At 38.2% G+C, this 21,263-nt stretch overlaps 1 long non-coding RNA gene across 1 annotated transcript in view; it reads left to right on the forward strand.

The window, feature by feature from the left end:
* The first annotated feature begins 38 nt into the window (after positions 1–38).
* LOC145715986 (uncharacterized) overlaps positions 39–21,263 on the forward strand; it is a 163,975-nt gene continuing 142,750 nt past the window's right edge. Inside the window, exon 1 of the long non-coding RNA XR_014138317.1 lies at positions 39–176. This is a non-coding gene — a long non-coding RNA (uncharacterized LOC145715986). The remainder of the gene's footprint in view (positions 177–21,263) is intronic.

Raw genomic sequence — 21,263 nt, forward strand, 5'->3', positions numbered from 1 at the left:
TTTTTTTTTTGCTTTTATTGTTATTTTTTTTAGCACTATGGTGTCCTGCAGGAAAGTGATAAGGGCGGACTTCCCAACAATATCAAGTAGCAGCTGACTACACAAGATAGGTGAGTTCACTGTGGCCAGCTCTCCAGACCCACTACAGCTTGCTATGTGCGAGGACCTCCAGCCAAGTGAGTCTCTGTGGGATGGGGATTGCATTCTCTTTGGATATCTATGATTAAATGAACAAAACTGTGGTTTTTATCAGCCAAGGAAGTATTATTTTACTGTAGCTTTGTTTCAGTTTCTGGTTTTTTTTTTTTCCCCCTGGTGGCCTCTGATCCATAATATCTTGGTTTCTTCTATAGGTAATATAGGTAGGAACTATTACTAATAATTCCATTTTACAGATAAGAAAATAGAAATACAAAGAAGGGGTTAAGTATCTTACTCAAAATCACAAAATTAGTAAATGTTAAGGCCAGGATATGGAACACTGAGCACTGTCTTTTTTCCATTGGACATTTTTCCTGCTTTGTCAAAGATGAGTTGACCATAGAGTTGGGAGTCCATTTCTGGGCTCTCTATTCTGTTCCATTGATCGATGTGTCTGTTTTTGTGCCAGTACCATACTGTCTTGATGATGACAGCTTTGTAATAGAGCTGGAAGTCTGTTAATGTGACGCTGCTTTGCTTTGCTTTTTTAAACATTCCTCTGACTATTCAGAGTCTTTTCAGGTTCCATACAAATTTTAGGATTGTTTGTTCCAGCTCTGTGAAAAACGTCGATGGTATTTTGATAGGGATTGCATTGAATGTGTAGAATGCTCTGGATAGCAGTCAAACTCTCACTCTTGCAGATGACATGATACTTTATGTGGAAAATCCAAAAGACTCCACCCCAAAATTGCTGGAACTCATACAGGTATTCAGCAACGTGGCAAGATATAGAATGAATGCACAGAAATCAGTTGCATTTCTATATACTAACAATGATACAGAAGAAAGAGAAATTAGGAGTTGATCCCATTTACAACTGCACCAAAACCCGTAAGATGCCTAGGAATAAACCTAACCAAAGAGGTAAAGAATCTGTACTCTACAAACTACAGAACATTTATGAAAGAAATTGAGGAAGACACAAAGAAATGGAAAAACATTCCATGCTCATGGATTGGAAGAATAAATATTGTTAAAATGTCTATGCTACCCACACAGTGATTTCTTAAATAAGGTTGCTTGCTCAAAGGTTATTAAGGTCTTTTCTGAAGAACTTTATACCAGGTCTGTACATGCACTTAATAAATATTTGGTGAAAGAATGACTGACTGAATTAATGAAATAATGAGTGAATGAAGCCCTAAAGAACACATAATATAAATTATGGTATTAAATTTATAAACAGGAAATGATACTTCTGCTCTGGAGGAAATAAAATTAAAACAGATTTCCTCAGGCAGTAGTAATAAAGGTGATTAGAAAAACAGAGACTTTGAAAACTGCATTTTAGAATAAACAGACCTGGATGTGGGCTAAGAGACCAAAGTCTGAGATGTAGCCTAAATATACCCTCACTCTTTAACTTTGCAGAAAGCCCTAGTATCACTGAGCTTCAGTTTCTCCTTCCATGAAAGGAGAAAATAATTGTTACCCTGCCAAACTCAAAGAGCTGCCAGGAAGATCAAATGTACTCAGGGATGTGAACATGATTTATAAAGTGAATACACTATAGAAAGTAATTATTGGTAGAGAGGGTTGAAATGGGGAAAGTGCTTGAATGTGAATAGGGGGTCAGTACAGAGATTAAACAGGCCAAGAAATATATTAAAATCTATATTAAATAAATATCACACAAATGAACACACACACACACACACACTTACACATGCACACACACACGCCTGTGAAATCCATTAGGTCCAGAGGAGCTTCTGACAGGGTTTTCACTGGTGGAGTGGAGGATTGTTGTACCTGAGTTGTTGTGCATCACACCCCTACCTAAGTAAGGCACTGTGAGGACACAGGAGGAGCAGCAGGGTTCCAGAATATTCCAACAGAACTGTGGGTCTCCCCGTCCGCTTTCTATCTCACTGGTATTTTCCTTCAAGGAGAAAGAAAACGTTTCCCGCTGTAGAAGCAGATCATGAGAAAAGGTTAAGCATTTTTAACAGGGACTGGTAATGAAAATGTTAGGGTTTAAGGGCACCTGGCTGGAGCAGTCAGTTGAATGTCCAACTCTTGGTTTGGCTCAGGTCGGGATCTCAGGGTCATGAGATCGAGCCCCATGCTGGGCTCCATGCTCAGTGAGGATTCTGCTTGAAATTCTCTCTCCCTCTCTCTCTCTGCCCCTCTGACTTGTTCTCTCTCTCTCTAATAAATAAATAAATCTTTAAAAAAGAAAAGAAAATGTTAGGGTTTGGAGGACATAGGGTTTGGGAAAGGAATGGTATCTGCAAAAAAGATGGGTATGTCCTGGGCACAGAAAAACAAGGACCCCTAGAGTGATGCTAGACATCTTTTTTTCTTTTTTTATTATTATGTTATGTTAATCACCATACATTACATCATTAGTTTTTGATGTAGTGTTCCATGATTCATTGTTTGCGTATAACACCCAGTGCTCCATGTAGTACGTGGACATCATTTTTCTTATAACTCAGGCTTACCATACTTTATGAGTTAGTAGTTTTCATGAGTTACTTTATCTTTACAAACATTCTAGGGCACAGAAAATACTGCCATTTAGGATGTATTCTGTCAAGGGGAATATCTTCAGTTTTGATGAAAAAAATAGTAAACACAATAATCATAACAATAAAAAAGCTGCTAATATTTACTAAATGCTACTAAGTTCCAGAACATTCTATAAGAAACCTGACTTACTCAATACTGATCCTCCTGGCAGAGCAGGGTAAGTATCCAATTTACTGTTTGAAGAAAGAGAAATTAAGATTAAGGAAGCATTAAGTGAAGCACGTCCAAGGTCACAGAGTTAATAAGTGATAGAATCAGGTATCCTTCCATTACACCACACTGCCTCAAACACATTTTGAGAAGGTTGGTCAGCCATTTTGTGGCTACAGACCAATCTCCAATGCTAAAATTTTGCATGGTGATGTGGAGAGAATAAATATTTACAGAGCACTTACTATGGTCTATACATATTTCGCGCCTGTGTTTCATTTGATCACAGAACAGCACTAGGAGGTACATGTCTCTATGTCAGGATGACATGGGAGAGCTGAGCATAGAATGCCTTCTAGCAACATGCTCCATCCTCCAAAACATACACTGCCTGGTAGGATACATTTTATTTTATTTTATTTTATTAATTTATTTTTTTAAAGTAAGTTCCATGCCCAGTGTGGAGCCCAACTTGGGGCTTGCACTCACTACCCTGAGATCAAGAACTAAGCTGAGGTCAATAGCTGGACACTTAACTGACTCAGCCACCCAGGCACCCCCAGGAAACATTTTACTTTTAGCTTCTGTCAACAGCTGACTTAAATCATGTGAATATTCTACTCTACTCATGCTCCCTGCAGAGTGGAATCACTAGATTTTATCTTTGTTGACTGAACCACACTGGCATATCTTCAACTATCTCTCTGGGCTGTCATACGACATTTTGCGTCGATTGTGTTTCTTCTCTGCACAGGAAAAATTCCATCCAAGTAATTGGCTGTTTAATATAACTTTACAGTATCTTCATTTGTTAACAAATGTATGTGTGCTTGAGCCAACCTGTTGCATAATTACGTGGCAAGTACCTCTCACTGCTTCGCACATGCAGCTCTATAGTGACCAGCATATTCCTATTTCTCCTGGCAAACAGCCTTTTGCTTTGACATTAATTAGGTTTTGCTTTCTAAACCTCCTATAACTAAATATATGAAAAATAAAAATAATTATTTAAAAAAATATATAGCTGAGAAAAGAAATACGCACTGCTTTGCATCACTGAAGACATATGTACATATGAATGGAATAAAAGGAGAAAACACACAAGTGTAGTTGGATACACCATTCTGGGAAATACTGCTACATTTCTTAGAGGGAGACAAGCATGAGGTGAATCTAACAACCCACCCAAGTATCCACAACACCTGGCTTCTTTAAGTTCCTTGGGGACATCCGTGCGAGTCAGCCTGAGAGGTCACATAAAATGTTACCTGCTGACTTTCTTCCCACCACCCACTGTGGTGTAGTCTTCTGTCCCCCTGCTCTGCATGGACTGCATTGGAGATACCAGCCACATGGGGCTGACCAGCAAGAAGAGTCAGCCTGGATTAATCGGGCAGCTCCTGAAGAACCGTGCCCACTGCAAATGTGGGCTCCGTGGGCAAGTTCTTGTTCAGTTAAGTCCTCTTTGCAGTTCCAGAAGCATCCATACAAAATGATCCACTCAACACACAAGAGTTAGAACTAGATAGGTGGTTATTGTAGAAATGATGGTTGAGTGATTGCAGTGACCTACCAGTGATTTGTTCCAGGTTAAAAAGGGGATGTGTGGATGAGGGAAGGACATCTGTACCCCGGCAATGTCACTGGTGCGATAATAGGAAAGACAAAGGGAGCAATGACAACAGCCATGAGAATCTTGCATAAAGTAACCTCAGAACTCGAATCTTGCATAAAGTAACCTCAGAACTCCCAGTGGTGGCCATCATCACCACATCTGATATGCATTTCAAGAAACCTGTTCTCCTGGGCCATCTCCTGTCATAGAAAAAGTCTACAGCATGTTTGGTTTTACAGTTCTGAAAAAGGATCTGGCGCTATGAGAAAATTAGGGTTTCAGGCAAGAAGCCCGGACAAGCCAAAACCAGTTGACAGTAGGACCCTAAAAAGAACTAGACATTCAGATGAGAAGCTGTGACTAAACAGAGTAGAAGAAATTCAGGTGGTAGTCCAAACTGCTTTGTGGGAAGCATTATACTGGGGCAAATGCACTTACGGCCCTAAGGAATTCACCAACCGTGAACACACACAGTAATTGCCCACATACATTGAGAAAGGAGAAATAGACTGCTCACATACATTTGTGTCCTTGTCCCCAGCAAAGTGTCCATGACAGGACACAGCCTAAAACAGATCACTGCACATCATCCTGAAGAGACAGGATCTGTCAGAGAAAGGCACTTTGATAATTAGAGCTAAAAGAGAAGAAAACTATAATATAGAGTAAGAGAACCAAGAAAGCCAGAGAGATGGCACCTAGGTATATGCAAGTGACTGACATTTGCAGAAAGAGAATTGAAGCTAGGGGATGTTTTGGCAGGGCTGGTGGGCCAGGGCTGACCTTGGAAGAATTTCTGAGGGGAGAAGGGGGCTTTGGGAAAGGAAGGAAGAGACAGAGAGAGTGACTTCCAGGCTTGAGGAGGTCATGCCGACGCCAGGGATGGCATGTGGGAAAGCAGGAATAGAGGATGCTTACCAATGCAAGAAAGGTAGAGAGGAGAAGAGAAGTGTCGTAGGTTTCAGTGTGAAGCTACTGATATATTTTTCTCATTATTAAGAGTACACAGTTGCATTCTAACTGTGTCAGAATGAGCTGGAGAATATTCCTCATTGGAGAAGTGGCTGTTTCTCAGTATGCATGACAGTACGAAGAAGATCTTAATTACACTAATAGATTTAAATTATAACTTTGTGTGTTGCACAAGCAGTTCCTTGCCATGCTCTGAATGAATTATTTTTCTGTAACTTTTACGATCAGGAATCTGAGTTTGTCATTCAGAAGCTTTAGCGGGTAGTGCAGTAGGATTTATGAAGTGCCACAGTGGATACCAAGAAGAAAAGGACTCTATTGTGTCATCCACATAAAAGTTTTCATTGTTGATTTCCTGCCTAAGGCTTCTTAAAATCTGGAGGCATCTACCGTACAAATGGCAGTTGACTTGCCATAATTTAATTAAATGTATATATTCTATTATTGTAAGTGACCATAGAGAGTATACATACATGTGTCTGGCATTTTTGCAAATATTAACCAGTCATTTAAGTATACACACACACATCCATGCACACATCAGCAGATGTGTGATAAGAAACAAAGAAAATTTATCTATATGCTTTCCTTCTTTCTCCTCATTTCCCCTTCTCTCCCTTTCCTTCCTTTCTTCCTTCCGTAACAATCGTTAATGATAACTCATAAAATACAACAAAATACAACTTCACTTTGTCGTCTCCCACCATTACTTTAACTTGAGTTAAATAATGGAAATAATTTTTCCCCATTCCAGGATGGAAATTTGAGTAGATCCCATACAAGTTTTTCACATTCATTCTTAAGTAATGATGCAATCCTACATTTCCTATACAAGAAAAATGCCCTTTTTAATATTTCCAACCAGTACTTGGATAAAATGAATGCTTCATTCAAAGTTTCATTCTGGAATAAGATGTTACCCTCTCTCTTGTGGCTTGTGGTTCCCTGCAGCCTGCCTTTGCAGAGAGTGACCTATCCTCTCCTCTCCAGCCCTCCCTTCCCCACTTGTTCCTTAGGGTCACTATAAAAAAGAGGGTTATTTTGCAGAAAAATCTGGATCAGCCTCGTACTTCTTAGTCCCTCTCCCTCTGCTTCATTTCTGTCTTTGGTTACTTTGTTTACCTGTACTGAGATGAAAGGGGTGATTAACCAGACACCATGTCAACTGATTTGGTTGTACTTTCTGCTTTTGGCTTTGTTGCTGCCTGGCTTGACTCTCTAGCGTCTGATGTCACTCTGTTCCACAGAGCCCTGTCATTCTGAAGTTAAAACTCGGCTCTATCAGCTTCTCCCCATATTTACTTTAACTATTGGCTGTGGTAATCACGCCTACTTGCTTGTCATATAGCTCAATTGGGAAATCCACCTCAGCTTTGCAAACTCCAAGAGGTGATGCCTTATGCCACTCCCCAGGAAAACAGGGTCTGATTTCATATAATCTTGGTTTTGGGTGAGTTGTAGCCCAGGCAACTAGCCTTTCTACCAAGAATCCCATGTATACCCTTCACTCCAGAAGATGTGTTTCTCCATAGATCAGAGATTACCTGGCCCCTTAGTAGTAAGTAAGGGAATAAGTTTTAACCATGGAAGATTCTCTCTGGAAGTTTCCCTGTTTTGAGTTAGACAACTAATAATGTCCTAATGTAATTAATGACAACTAATTAACCGGATTATATTACTTGTTGCACACCTTTTTAATAGAAGGGGAGTTTCTAGGGATTCCAATGACTGACAGTCAGAAGGCTTCCCAGGCACCAAATCTCCTCTTTCACCCCCAGATCCGGGTTTCCATGTCACCATAGATCCCTATTCCACTGGCTCCTTTTTCCCAGCTCTTTCCTGTAACATAAAGAATCTGGGCCTCATTATGACTTCCTACCAGAAAGGCCAGATTTTTCTCCATCTTGTCATATGGATCTGAGTAGCAGAAAGTACTTTTTCTTTGAGGATTAAAAGTATTTTCTCTCAGAAGAAAATCTATTCTCATTTACATGTACTTTAGTTTAATAATGGTGGTTAATCAACTTTAAACCATGGTGCTGGAAAGTAAAAAGCAAATAGGAAGAGGAAGTACATTCATTTCAGTAAAATGTAGAAAACAAAGATAAAATCGTGTTTTTCCAACTACTTAAATCATCTTTATCAGGCTCACTACAGGAGGATTTAATTTGAAAAGATAACATGCATTGACTGAGTAGTGGGTCTTTGGGTATTTGACAGAGGAATGAGGTCACTAACGAGAAGCTTATCTTTCACAGAGGTTAATTCTCAAGTGGAGAGATTTGTAGACTGAAGTTCAGTGTTTGTGTCATTATAACTGGCTTTATTTCCCTTTCAAAAAATACTGTTTGATGTAAGTAAAAATATTAGTTAAAATCATAAAATATAAGCATAACTTCTTGACAAAGTCACTGAAATTTTGGTGATTAGTATAGTTAGAACCTACTGTAAAAGAGCTTTACTTTTTTTTTTTAATTTCCATCATTTTTGCCCTAAGTGAATTTACTGATAAAATTAGTAGGAAAATAAGAATAATTGTTACTTTCTTCTGGGCATATTTCGATCACTTTTCAAATTGTGTTGGGAAGAAACACATCTTGCTTTTTTGAAAGAAAAATATAAACTGTTCTTTAAGTGGTCACAACTGTAATGAAGTATCACAAAGTATCTTTTTCCCCTGAGAAATAATAAGAGGATTAAAACCAATGGTAATAACCTTCACAAGTAAGAACATTTCAATGGCTCAAATTAAGTCCCTTATCTAGCCTTCATTTTGCTCAATTAAAAAATGAGATTATTGGGTAAAGTAGACTGTGCTTCCACCAGGATGGAACATTAATGATCTGCAATGATCTATCACTAAATTTATCATAAAGTGTTCATTTGTTTGTTTGCTTGAGTCCTTATTGTATTGGTGTGGGGTACTAGGTAGGAGGCAGGAAATTATTGGCAAATAAGTACAAGTCTTCCTGTACTCTTTAAACCTATACCCAGTTGTCTTGTATTATTAATCACATATAGTAAAAGATCATACAATAAAAAAGAAATGGCCAGAGGTGCCTGGGTGGTTCAGTTGTTTAAGCATCTGACTCTTGGTTTCAGCTCAGGTCATGATCTCAGGGTGGGGAGATCGAGCCCCAAGTTGGGGCTCCAGGCTCAGCTTAGAGTCTGCTTGGGATTCTTTCCCTCTTCCTCTTCCTCCCCCTCTACCCCTCCCCCAGCTCCTGCACATGTGCAGGCTCACGTGCTCTCTCTCTCTCTCAAATAAATAAATAAATAGAAATCTTAAAAAAAAAAAAAAAGGTTGTTAACAAAAGAACTATGAGGTCAATTCTAATGTTTGTCAAATTAATGAAAATTTATGCTGTGGCTTAGATCATATATTTGTGTATTGTGAAAGAATGTAACTGTAATGTTTCTAAGAAATTTTAATTTAAAGGAATGTATTACTTAATTTGGTTCTGTATTTTAGTCCTTATTATGTGTACCATGGAACTAATTACTTTAATTGTTTATGATGCCCAGGAGAAAATATTGAAATGTCTGCTTCAAGATTGAGTCTTTGGACTAGATGATTTCCAATGCCCCATGCAGCTGCCCTGTCTGCACATTCCAGAATTTTGAGTTCACATCTTCTGTTCCTACCCACATTTCATGGCAGGCTGATAATGCCATTGCATTTAGAAAATAGGTATACAGGAGGGGAAATAACAAGCAATATCTATTTAATATTAAACCTTGGAGAGAGGAAAAGCCTATTGGATAGGCTCTAAACATCCAATAGGTATTTATTGGAATGAAACTATTGTGAAAACTTACACACATAAGTACTGGATACATACATTGTGAGGTAAGATTTCACTGCAGGAGGCTGGATGAAGCTAAGAGAAGTGTAATGCCAAGGGGTTAAGAGAGTCCTGGGTTTGACATCTGCCAGTGAGATTCTCTGGGACAAGTTACTGTGTGTATCCAAGCCTCTACGTTGTGGTCTTCCTAGGAGGGGTAAGAATACTTGCTTTGTAAGATCACTATGAGGGGGTTGCCTTCATGGCTCAATTAGTTAAGCATCTGCTTCAGCTCAGGTCATGATCCCAGGGTCCTGGGATCGAGCCCCACGTTGGGCTTCTGCTCAGCAAAGAGTCTGCTTCTCCTTCTCCCTCTGACCCTTCCCCTGCTTGTGCTCTCTCTTTCTCTCAAATGAATAAATAAAAAAATCTTTTAAAAATCACTCTCAGCGGGGCGCCTGGGTGGCTCAGTCGTTAAGCGTCTGCCTTCGGCTCAGGTCATGATCCCAGGGTCCTGGGATCGAGCCCCGCATCGGGCTCCCTGCTCTGCGGGAAGCCTGCTTCTCTCTCTCCCACTCCCCCTGCTTGTGTTCCCTCTCTCACTGTGTCTCTCTCTGTCAAATAAATAAATAAAATCTTTAAAAAAAAAATCACTCTCAGGATTAGATGAGACAGCGTATGGAAAGGACCTGCTCAAAGTCAGTGCTCAAAACATATTTGTCCGTTGTTGTTGTCATCTAGTGTCCTGACCTCTTTATACATGCTCGGAAGTGGTCTACATTTCATGTCTTCTCCCATAGTTTCCATACTAAATAAGCATATCACAGCTATCTATGCAGGCAGACTATTCAGAAATGATTTGGAAAAGGTGATGTCCCATGAGACTAATCTTCCCAGAAAGCCCACCCAACCATGTCCTGAGTTGTTGTTCATCCCTTCCCCTTACAAAGTGGGCTTGGAACTTTCCACTCTGGGTTATGGGGGAGTAAAGCACTCTATGTAAACATCAAAGACAATCTCATCCCTGTTCAATTCTCACAAGCCTCCTTTTTGCAAACAATAATCCCACAGGGCATCGCATTACTCACTGGGATAATTGTTTCAAATATCAAAAGCTGCCTAATAAAAATAAGAAAATCCTTATTTTTAGAAAGTGCATCCTGGCTGTGCTGCAGAGGACAGACTTAGCTGGGGAAAGTGTAGAGATAAGTTAGCAGGCTGCTGGAACATTCTACAGGAGACTTAATGACGTCCTGAACCAAGGTGGAAGATGCCAGAGAAATTGGAACTAATGCCTGTCAAACATCTGGAAGTAAACTTTTGTAAGGAGGAGGTCAACCTTCAGTAGTTCCTCTAAGAATTAAGTAAAACTTTGTGTCTGTATGTGGTGTGTGCTGGAAAGAATCATTAAATCATGCTACCAAAATAGGAATAAAGGTTTCCGTGGGATATGAACAGAACTGCGCAGAGATTTCAGAGGAGTGGCCTTTCATTCATTAATAATCTCCTAACGACTGAGGCTGGCAATGGCCAAACACTGCTGTTCTGAGAATCGAATACTCTGCCTTCTCAACACAACACAAAATGGTTACTCTGTGAATACCCAAAAAATGTTGTTCTGACCTCCAAAAATAGCAGTCATGATTAATTGAACACCTACTATGTACCAAATGCTATATAGCTTAGGACACATTTACCAGCTGTAATTAGTTTGTGGCTAAAAAATTTGAGCCAAATGCTGAGTGACATACTCAGAATTATACAATCAGTAAATAGCCAAACTAGAATGGGAGATCAGGCTATGTCTAATTGTAAAACTGCTTCTTTTTTTTTTTTTTAAAGATTTTATTTATTTATCTGAGACAGAGAGAATGAGAGAGAGAGAGCACATGAGAGGGGGGAGGGTCAGAGGAAGAAGCAGGCTCCCTGCCAAGCAGGGAGCCCGATGCGGGACTCGATCCCGGGACTCCAGGATCATGACCTGAGCCGAAGGCAGTCGCTTAACCAACTGAGCCACCCAGGCGCCCGTAAAACTGCTTCTTATACCATCACACCAATTCTTCCTCTGTAAAGAAATATGTATGTGTGTGTATATAATATATACAATGTGTGTGTGTGTGTGTGTGTGTATATATACTGTATATAATATATACAGTATATATAATATAAACACAATATATGTATAATGTATATATGCACAATATATAGAAATATGTATGTATATATACAATTTCAAAAAGCTACTAAAATTACACTATTGAGGTAAATGTATTGAGTTGCAGTGATGTTGACAATAATTCTTGACTGAAAAAAATTATGGTCACACAAAACCCTGTACACAAATGTCCGTAATTGCTTTATCATGATAGGCAAGAACCAGAGATGACCCAGCTGTCCTACAGTGAATGAATGGATAAACAAAGGGTGGTACAACCATTCAATGGAATATTACTCAGCAATAAAAAAGGAATGAATGGTTGATACATGCAACAACTTTTATGAGTCTCTAGGGAATTGTGCTGAGTGATAAAAGCCAAGTTGAAAAGGTCAACTGTGTGATGCCATTTATAGAATATTCTTGAGATGACAAAATTATAGAAATGGGAATTAAATTAGCCAGGAGTGAGGGACTGTGATGGGTGTGGCAGGAGCAGGTGAATGTGATTATAACAAGGTAACACAAGAGATCCTTGTGGCAATGGACACATGAATCTACGTATATAGTAAAATAATGTAGAATTAAACACACACACACACACAGACACACACACACGCGATGTAGAAATAAAACTGGGGAAATCTGAATAAGATCTGCAAATTGTATCAGTGGCAATATCCTGGCTGTGATGTGCTACAATTTTGCAAGATGTTACCACTAAAGGAAACTTTGAAAAGGGTACAAGGATCTCCCAGTGTTATTTCTTATATTTGCATGTGAATATACTATACAATTATTTCAAAATAAGAAGTTTAATTTGAAAAAAGATAACAGACATTTGTTGGATGTTTAATATTAATGATGATTTAAGATAATGCTAGGAAAGATTTTAAAATGTACATACAATAAAAAAGTTCCTTTTGAAATATACAAAAATTATTATCCTGCATTATTTAAGCAATATAGAATAATACAGAACAATTTTAGAATAACAGAAAGAGATCACCTACCATTTGCCTGCCCAATAACAACTTAATGTTTTGGTATATATTCCCTCAGACAATTTTATATACATCTATTGTACACCTTTTTGGTTTTGCTTTATGAAAATGTTATTGTTCAGTTTTATAATTGAATATTTTTCAGTTAATAATTATTGGCAACATCACTGCAACTCAATACATTTGTGTAATTTCAGTAGCTGTGTGACATTTCTCTGGGATAAATGCCCAAGAATTCAATTGCTAGGTCATACGGTAATTGCATATTTAGTTTTATAAGAAGCTGCCAAACTGTTTTCCAGACTGACTATACTATTTTACATTCCCATCAGCAATGTACGAGGTTTCGGTTTTTCTGCACCCTTGCCAGCATTTGGTGTTGTCACGTTTTTATTTCAGTCGTTATGATAGGTGTATAGTGACATGTCATTGGTTTCAAAATAATTTTAAGATAAACAAATTAGGATGCTCCATGCTGGTAAAGGATAGGAAAGACATCCTTTCATACAGCGATTTGAGTCAAGTTCATTCCATTTGACATAGTAAATCCACTTCTTGGAGTCTACCCTACATGTAAGGAAAGAGATTTCCTTTGTTCTCATTTCAAATTCACCAAGTCACCTGCTGATTATTTAGCATTCCAGAACAATTTGGCATTAGCTGGGGACAACTCAGGTCATGGAGATGTCAGCCTCCCTGTGTCCTGGACAGTTCTCTTTTTAGTGCAAATGAAGAAAATGAAGGAATTAGCATTCTGGCCCATAGGTCAGCATCCTCCAGTCAGTCCATGTGAAGCTGTCATAGAGACAGAATCTAGGCTGGGCACACTGACCAGTCAGATTTCTGTGAGCCCACAGCCATGAAGGCCAGACCCAGGGCTTTAGAAAGTTTTCTAGAATAATAATGGTCAGTGGGGAGCCGCAGCAATGAGCTCCACCCTGGGGAATACTCGGAAGTTATGCCTGCTTGCAGTTGGCAACTTCTGCAAGAATCATACAGATTTACAGGTGAATCTTTCATGTGGAGAAACTTGATATCCATAGATGAGATCACAGTATTTACTTCCAAAAACAAACAAACAAAAAAATGAAAACTTTAAGTGATAAAAGAGTTTGGATTTTTCTTTTAATGGAAACTTTTCTTCCTAATACCATCTCAGATTTAGTTCCAGAAAATGTTTATGACCTTGTTAGGTATAAAATTAATGAGCTGAGCACTGAGATTATCAGTAGGGTCATAAAAAAAACCCAGAAGCCTCTCTCATTCACTTTAAGTGGATTAAAAGAAAAATTGAGTAAGACCTTCAAAATTCTCTCTTTCTCTCTCATTCTCCCGTTCCCTCCCTCCCTCCTTCCCTCCCTCCCTCCCTCCCTTCTTCCTTCCTTCCTCCCTCCCTTCCTTCCTTCCTTCCTTCCTTCCTTCCTTCCTTCCTTCCTTCCTTCCTTCCTTCCTTCCTTCCCTCTCATACACACACACATACACATACAAAATGGAGGCAGATGAAATACTAGATTATTTCTAATGGAATTAGCGTACAAACCCTTGGACTCTTTCTTACCTTGAACATCAAATGTATTCAACCCAGACTTGCCAAAATTAGATTTAAGAATTATAACTGTGTGTTCATGAATGAAGAAAGAGTCATTAGTAGGAGCAAACATTGTCTCATTGATTTTTTTTTTTCTCTGTGTCATTAGTAAAATCAGTTACTAATCCTTGGAGATTACTCAATAATTATTTCCAAAATATTTAAAGTAGGATTTGTGAGATGATGTGTTCTTTATGATGAGTGTCTTAGTGTCTTATTCCTTTGATAGTTTATTAAAAACAGAATACTTAATTCTAACATTTTGGGTGTGCCCAACATTTCTTTTCACTTAAATAATCTTTACATGTATTAATCCTTTTAATCCATATAATCCTGTTTTCAGCTGCTAAAATCAGCCTTTCTGGGGAGGAATAATAATTTTTCATAAACTTATCTAAAGTCTTACAACTAAAAGGGGTGGGACCAGTCAGAATCCAAACCCAGCCAGTCTCCACTAGTAACTCCGGGGTTCCACTGCCTCCTTGTGCCTACTACCTTCTAGATGCTTGACACGTGCTAAATCATCATGTGCTCAAGGGTTACTGATAAATATAAGCAACTGGTATCTCCCTAACTTCTAAAATGTCTTTCATTTCTCAGGGAAATGAGCATCACAGCAACTAAGGACTAGTGAGCAAAACTAAAGAAAGTGAAGGGTAAAGAAGAAAGTCAGACCCAGTGCTGCCCCCTATAGGTTTGTGAGTTTCAGCGGCAGAAGCTGCTGGGCTGACCGGGTAAGTGAAGAACTGAGTCCAGCTTTCCTCGAACCCTATGCAGTGCTTTTGTACCTAGGAGGCACCTTCTTGAATTGATAAGCTGAGAAGTTTATAAAATTCACCCAAAGCTCCAGCTACCCTTGTGCCAGCAAGAAGCTCTATCCACTCTCATGTATGCCCTGAACTTCCTGAGTTATCTTGGACAAGCCTATTTGTTTTTTAAAAGTATATCACCTCACATAGTTACCATTTTCTGGATGCAAAGCTTGAATTCTGTTTACTGGAGTCTTTTAGGACAGGTTCACAGAGCAAATCACACACTGAAGGATTTTTCAGCCCTCATTGTAAATCCATTTGTAGTTCCTGAAGGCAAAAAAAAGGGAGGAAGGAAGGAAGGAAGGAAGGAAGGAAGGAAGGAAGGAAGGAAGGAAGGAAGGAAGGAAGGAAAGGAAGGAAGGAAGAAAAATGGGAGAAATAAACGATGGAATGGAGACCATACTCACTCAATTGCATCTGACCTATCAAGAGGAAAAGCTTAAAGTTCAGAGCATTAGTTTTACTTGTATTTTACAAAAGCAAATTCTCCCTCAATGAAAATTCTCCAAGGACTGAAAAAATGGAAAAGAACATAAATTGTGTCTTAAGATGTTTGATTTGTGGTTTGAGGGCTTAGCAGCAAATCTACCACAAAAGGATTTTGTGTTGTCATTGTTTAAACTCCCTGATATTAAATATGTCATCGTTAATGGTAAGACAAGTAAATTTGAAATTGATTTTGAATTGAAGAAAATTGGAACAAATTTACTGGAATCATTATATTGTCAAGAATTCTTCACATTCTCAATAATTCAGAGGCTAATTATTCTGATTGCTCAGACTTTGCATTTTGCATCTTCTTGTGGCCTTTCTCTTTTGACCACCTCATTAGTGTCTTCTCTGAAGGATGGGCAGAGGAATGAAAGGAACATTCTACTCTAGCATGGTGGGCAGTGAGGATGAGGCTACCCCGTGAGATTTAGGAACACACCGGGATTGCAACTTCCTGTGATCAGCCCAGAATCCAGCTCTCTGTGAATTCATTGTGTACTGTAAACATTAAAATGGGAACACCATTCATTATAAATGCATAAACGTATGTTTTTACTAAACCGTGTTCCATTTCCTCTTAGTAAACACATATGATATACATCATCATTAAAAAGATCTGCGTTATATTAACAAATAAATTCTCTACTTCTGCTTTTTTCCTTAATATCTCCTTTTACCTTAGACTGCTGAGTCTTGTACTGGGTTAAATAGTACCCTCCAAAAATTCATGCCCACCTGGAAACTGTGAATGTGAACTTATCTGGAAATTGGATATTTGCTGATTTGATCAATTTTAGATGATGTCCTACAGGAGTAGGGTGGGCCTTGAATTCAGTGGCTGGTGTCCTTGTAAAGAGAGAGATCTGAAGACACAGAGGAGACATGGGAGAAGACTACGTGAAGGTGAAGGAAGAGGTTGTAATTCTGCTGCCCCAAGCCAAGGACCTCCAGGGGTTGGCAGCAACCACCAGAAGCCAGATGAAGCAAGGAGGGACTCTTCCCTAGGTCCTTTGGAGAGAGCATGGCCCTGCTGACACCTTAATTTTGAATTTCTAGACTCCATGACTATGAGAGAATAAATTTCTCTTGGTTTCAACCACCCAGCTTGTATTATTTTGTTACGGAATCCTAGGAAACGAGTATGGACAGTATCTAGAGATTTTTCCCCTTGGCATAAGAGTCTTTAGGAATGTGAAGGCATCATCCTCAAACCTGGAGAAGGTGAGATGTAAAGAAATAAACTGACACAGAGAGGAGGCCTCTGCTTTCAAATTGGATGGATGCAGCCTAATGGGGTGGTCCATATTCCCACCCTTCTCAGCACATATTTCTATGTTCTAATTGTTAACTTGACTGTAAGCTCTAAAAGATAATGTCGAGGTTTGACTCGTAACTGCCTTATCCCCAGTGCCTCATATAGTCTCTAGCACATAGTAATGGATCAATAAATATCTGAGGGAAGAAGGAAAGAAGGGATAGAGGGAGAGCAGCATGGAGGAAGGGAAACAAAGCCGAACTCTATAAATGAAGTTGAATTGATCTATATATTGAACTTACTTCCAAAAACATTGATGATGTCTGTGAACACACTGTATTCACAGACTTACTAATGAGAAGTTCAACCTTGATTCTAAAATATAATTTACCACTTGTGGTAATGAGGTCATTCAGTGTTACATCATTTATAATGTTCAGCATTAGAAAAACAAGATGATAATAGACTTTCAGTGTTAATAGGGATTCTAGAAATAATCTTTTCTTCCCTCGTGTTGTATAAAGGAGGAAACCCAGGCCCAGAGATGTGAAGTGGCAGGATCCATGCGTCCTAACTTTGTGTCTTTCCCACTCTCTCCCATGGTCTTGCCAGGACATGGAAGGTGATGTGTGAGGGATGCTTCATTTACAAGAGTATAACTTCTAAACCTTAAGTCACCCCATGTTGCAAAACATTCAACTCAAATAGAAGCAGACTTCTTAACGTGAAGATTTTCTCTTTTTTATCACTGACAGATCCTCACAATGAAAAACAACAAAATTGAATTTGTATCTGTGTCAAGTATTCCTCTCAAATGCCGACTGTGCCCTAAAGCAAGACCAACTTCCATGTCACTCTGTGTCCTCATCAGGACATGATAAGACTCACTTTCCTCTGCTTTCTATTTTCTGATGTAAAATGTTGCTGTGAAAAGACAGACTGACAATGAGCGCTCTGCACAATGTTCCCCACACTCTTTTATCCAGGGTTTCTGAGGATCAGAAAACACCACCCTGGTCTCCAGCCAGCCTCACCTCACACATTGCCTTTCTGACTGCAGCACCTGCTTCATTTGGGGGGCTCATCTCTCCTTCTATTTCTTCATCTGCACCAATGAAAACATCCCTGGTGGTGCTCAGCAAAATGCCATGTCAAGCTGATTCAGTCCTATTGTTTTTCTAATTTAGAACAAAGATAAATGTTAGCTCACTGTGGCAGACAAACATTCTTCTGACATTAAAGAGACCTGTGTCTCAGGCCAAGAGCTGGCAGGATTTTAAAATTTACAAAAGAAGTTGCTGCAAAACTACCGATTTCCACATGGGGATTGTCAAAGTTGACTCCTTGAAAGAAAAAGGATAATGGAATTCATCCTGCAAATAATAACAAATCCAAACTGTATTCTTTGCATCAAAAAGATCCCCAAACATTATCAGGAGTCAAATCTATTAGGACCAGCTTGCCTTTTGGTTTACTCCAATAGCTAGCCCATGCATTTCTTCTGTTTACTGATAAACAGCCATAATTTAAATATATTGGGATTCATTTTCCGGGCATTTTATTAGCTTCTCAGAATTGATTAATGCTTCATAAAGTCTGCTTGAGGGAAAAAAAAGATAGTGATTACATTTTTTTTAATTTTCAATTTCATAACTTTACTAATTTATATCACAGTGCCATCTATTGGAGTAAATTTGCTTTTTCAACAGTAATCAAACAAAACCAATCGCTCTGTTGGCCTCAAGAGAACCACCAAATTAGTTTACTGGTAGGAATGACAATTATTTGAAAGGAATATTAAATTACAGCACAGCATAAATACCCATAAAGAATATGGAGGCATAGGTAATAGCAAAGAAATTACATGGATGTAGTCTAAATTATTATATCACATTGAGATATCGCTTTATCAAAGAAGGCATTTTAGCATCATTTTTTATTTTGAATTCTCACACTCTCTTGAAAAATGTGCAGTGCAGATAATCAAAGCAAATGAAATTTGTGACGAGGCAGACTCCCCCGACACCTGAGAAATACTGAGATGTTTGTTCTGTGCTTCCCTTGCATCTTGTAGAGACGCCCACTGTGTGGTATAGTTTTCATCCACTTGCATGTCTATCTGCATGGGTGTACTGTGGATTTAGGAGGACAAGGACAACACCTTCTCAGATCTATATTCCAGTACCACGAGCACAGCTTGGCAGAGTGTTGGTTTCCAGAGAGTGGGGAGAGTCTCATAGAAACATAGTTTTCAGACTTCTCTCCCTTATCAGAATGTTATCCTTCCTGGCTCCCATGAAGAGAAGTGCTCACTGGTAGAAGGAATGACATATTCAAGGGAGGCGAACATTGCAGATCAGATTTGGGCATGGTTGAATGCCATCCTGATCTGGAAATGCTAGTGCTAATTTCAGAGCTGCAGAATGAGTATTTAAAACATTCAGCCCATGGTTTTCATCTCTTTTGCAAATATTACACGTTGTTCTATATTGTACTTACCTTAAATATTTGCATAGTGAGTGTGCTAATGGCAGGATCTTCATTTGAAAACATAGGTCCAGAAGAAATCATTTTTCAGATCTTTAACTTTCATTGGTAAAATCTCTCACAATAGCTTTGCCTGTAAATATCTTTGAATTCACAAATGGTCTTTTCTCCTCTTTAAAACAGAAACCCATATGCTTTTTCTATTATAAGTTTTACTTTGGTGATTTTTCCTGGGATGTGAAAGGTCCTATAACCTCTGTATTTGGGGATCGAGTAGAATAGGGGATCTAAAGCTTAGCAATAGAAAAGTATCTTCACACCTTCTGAATTCAGATATATGATAGAACAGTATAGAAATACCAATACTCTTTATTTATGTTCTTTCCCTCCTCCATCTCCTGAGCTTTTCCAAGAAAAGAAAACATTCCTTTAGAAGGAAAGGCTCCTGAGAACAAAACAAAAAGAGGACCCTACTGTAAGAACTATTTCACATTAAGACAGTAATTTTGCATTAATTTTGACCTAAGAAATTTTTTCCAGCTACTCTTTTTTTAAAGACCTTATTTATTTGAGAGAAAGAGAGAGAGCATGTGTGTGAACAAGGGGAGGGGCAGAGGGAAAGAGAGAGAGAGAATTTCAAGCAGACTCCTTGCTGAGTATGGAGCCCAGCGCAGGGGTTGAGCTCAGTCTCAGGACTCTGAGATCATGACCTGAGCCAAAATCAAGAGTCGGACACCCAACCAACTGAGCCACCCAGGTGCTCCTATTTCCAGCTACTCTTAAGACTCATCCCTTGGCCCAGTCATCATTTAAAAAGTTTTCTCCTTTGAGCTACCAAAGCAGAAATATGTTAATACTTAGAATCTTTAAAATGCAACTGGAATGTTTTCTGGGACTACCAGATTTGTGTATTACATTGGATAATATCCAAGGATAAAGTTTCCAGGTTATTATTTTCAGATTCACTGTGTATTATTCAATAAAGTAGTCAAAAACAGTTTATCAAATTATACCATTAAATGGTTAGTTCAATTATAGTTAATCTTCCTCTTATTTTCTTTTAAACATGATTACTTTTTCTCCTTCCAAAACAAGATAACATGATCATTGTCAAATGATTAGAGTTTTGCTACATGGCTCTTTTTATTAAATGAGATTTTGAATAAGGTTTTATTTCACTAAGAGATATATCTCCATTTTCAAAACAATAAAGTTTTGTCATATACCTATATCATTTTGGTTAACTGGGTACTATTGATGACAATAATATTTCTTTAACTCAATTCAGAGGAAATTTATAACATACAAGTCTCAGGAAATAAAACAAATATAAAAATTTCAGTTAATATATGCATTTAATTATATGATAGAGTGATCAGTAAAAGATTTTTAAACTCAGAAATACATTAGATGAGAATGGAAATTGTGGAGAAATTGGAAATGAACTATGAGTTCCAAGAAGAAGAGAAAATAAAAGTTTTGTATACTGAAGAAGAGCTTGTTCATTTATTTTTAAATGAGTAGTGGGGATATCAAATCACTGGAGAATTTATATTTTATTAAATACAGTTAAATATTGCAATAATTTTATTGTTAAATGTTAATATTTACAATATGACAGATATTGTAACCTTCCATAATCATGAAAAAATGCCAGGATTGACTAAAAGACTTTCAAGTGGAATATATAACTTTTTTTTTATAGATACATGAGTACACATTGCTCTGACTTTAAGACAGCTCTGGGCATGCAGTAGATGTCTTGAAATGTAATTTTAAAGAATCTCCTCAAAATCGAAAACAAGTTACTATGAATTTTGAAGCCTGTCATGCTCTTACATATTTGGCTAGAAACACGGACTTTCAATAAGCACTTCTAGGGGCAAATCGGCTCATTTCAAGCACCGATTTAAAGCCAGGTCAAGGTTCCTAGGCTCGTATTCTCTTCCGTTTCTTACCAGAGAAACATGAATATTCCTACCAAAGAACAAAAAGAGGAAAAGCAGAATGTGTAAATTCCAGCCATCCAGGCATAGACCAGGTACTATTTTAAGTACTTTAATGACAATAGCTCATCTCTTCTTGTAAAAAAGCAAACAAGGGAGATACTATCATTTTCTTTTTTTGTAAAAGTGAACACTGGCAGTTTTTTTTTTTTTGTGGAAGAACCAAGATTTGAATCTATGTCTGTCTATCTCTCAAATGTTGA

The sequence above is a fragment of the Leptonychotes weddellii genome, chromosome 10, assembly GCF_054177405.1.
Source record: "Leptonychotes weddellii isolate Sample4059 chromosome 10, ASM5417740v2, whole genome shotgun sequence".
Taxonomy (NCBI): Eukaryota; Metazoa; Chordata; class Mammalia; order Carnivora; family Phocidae; genus Leptonychotes; species Leptonychotes weddellii.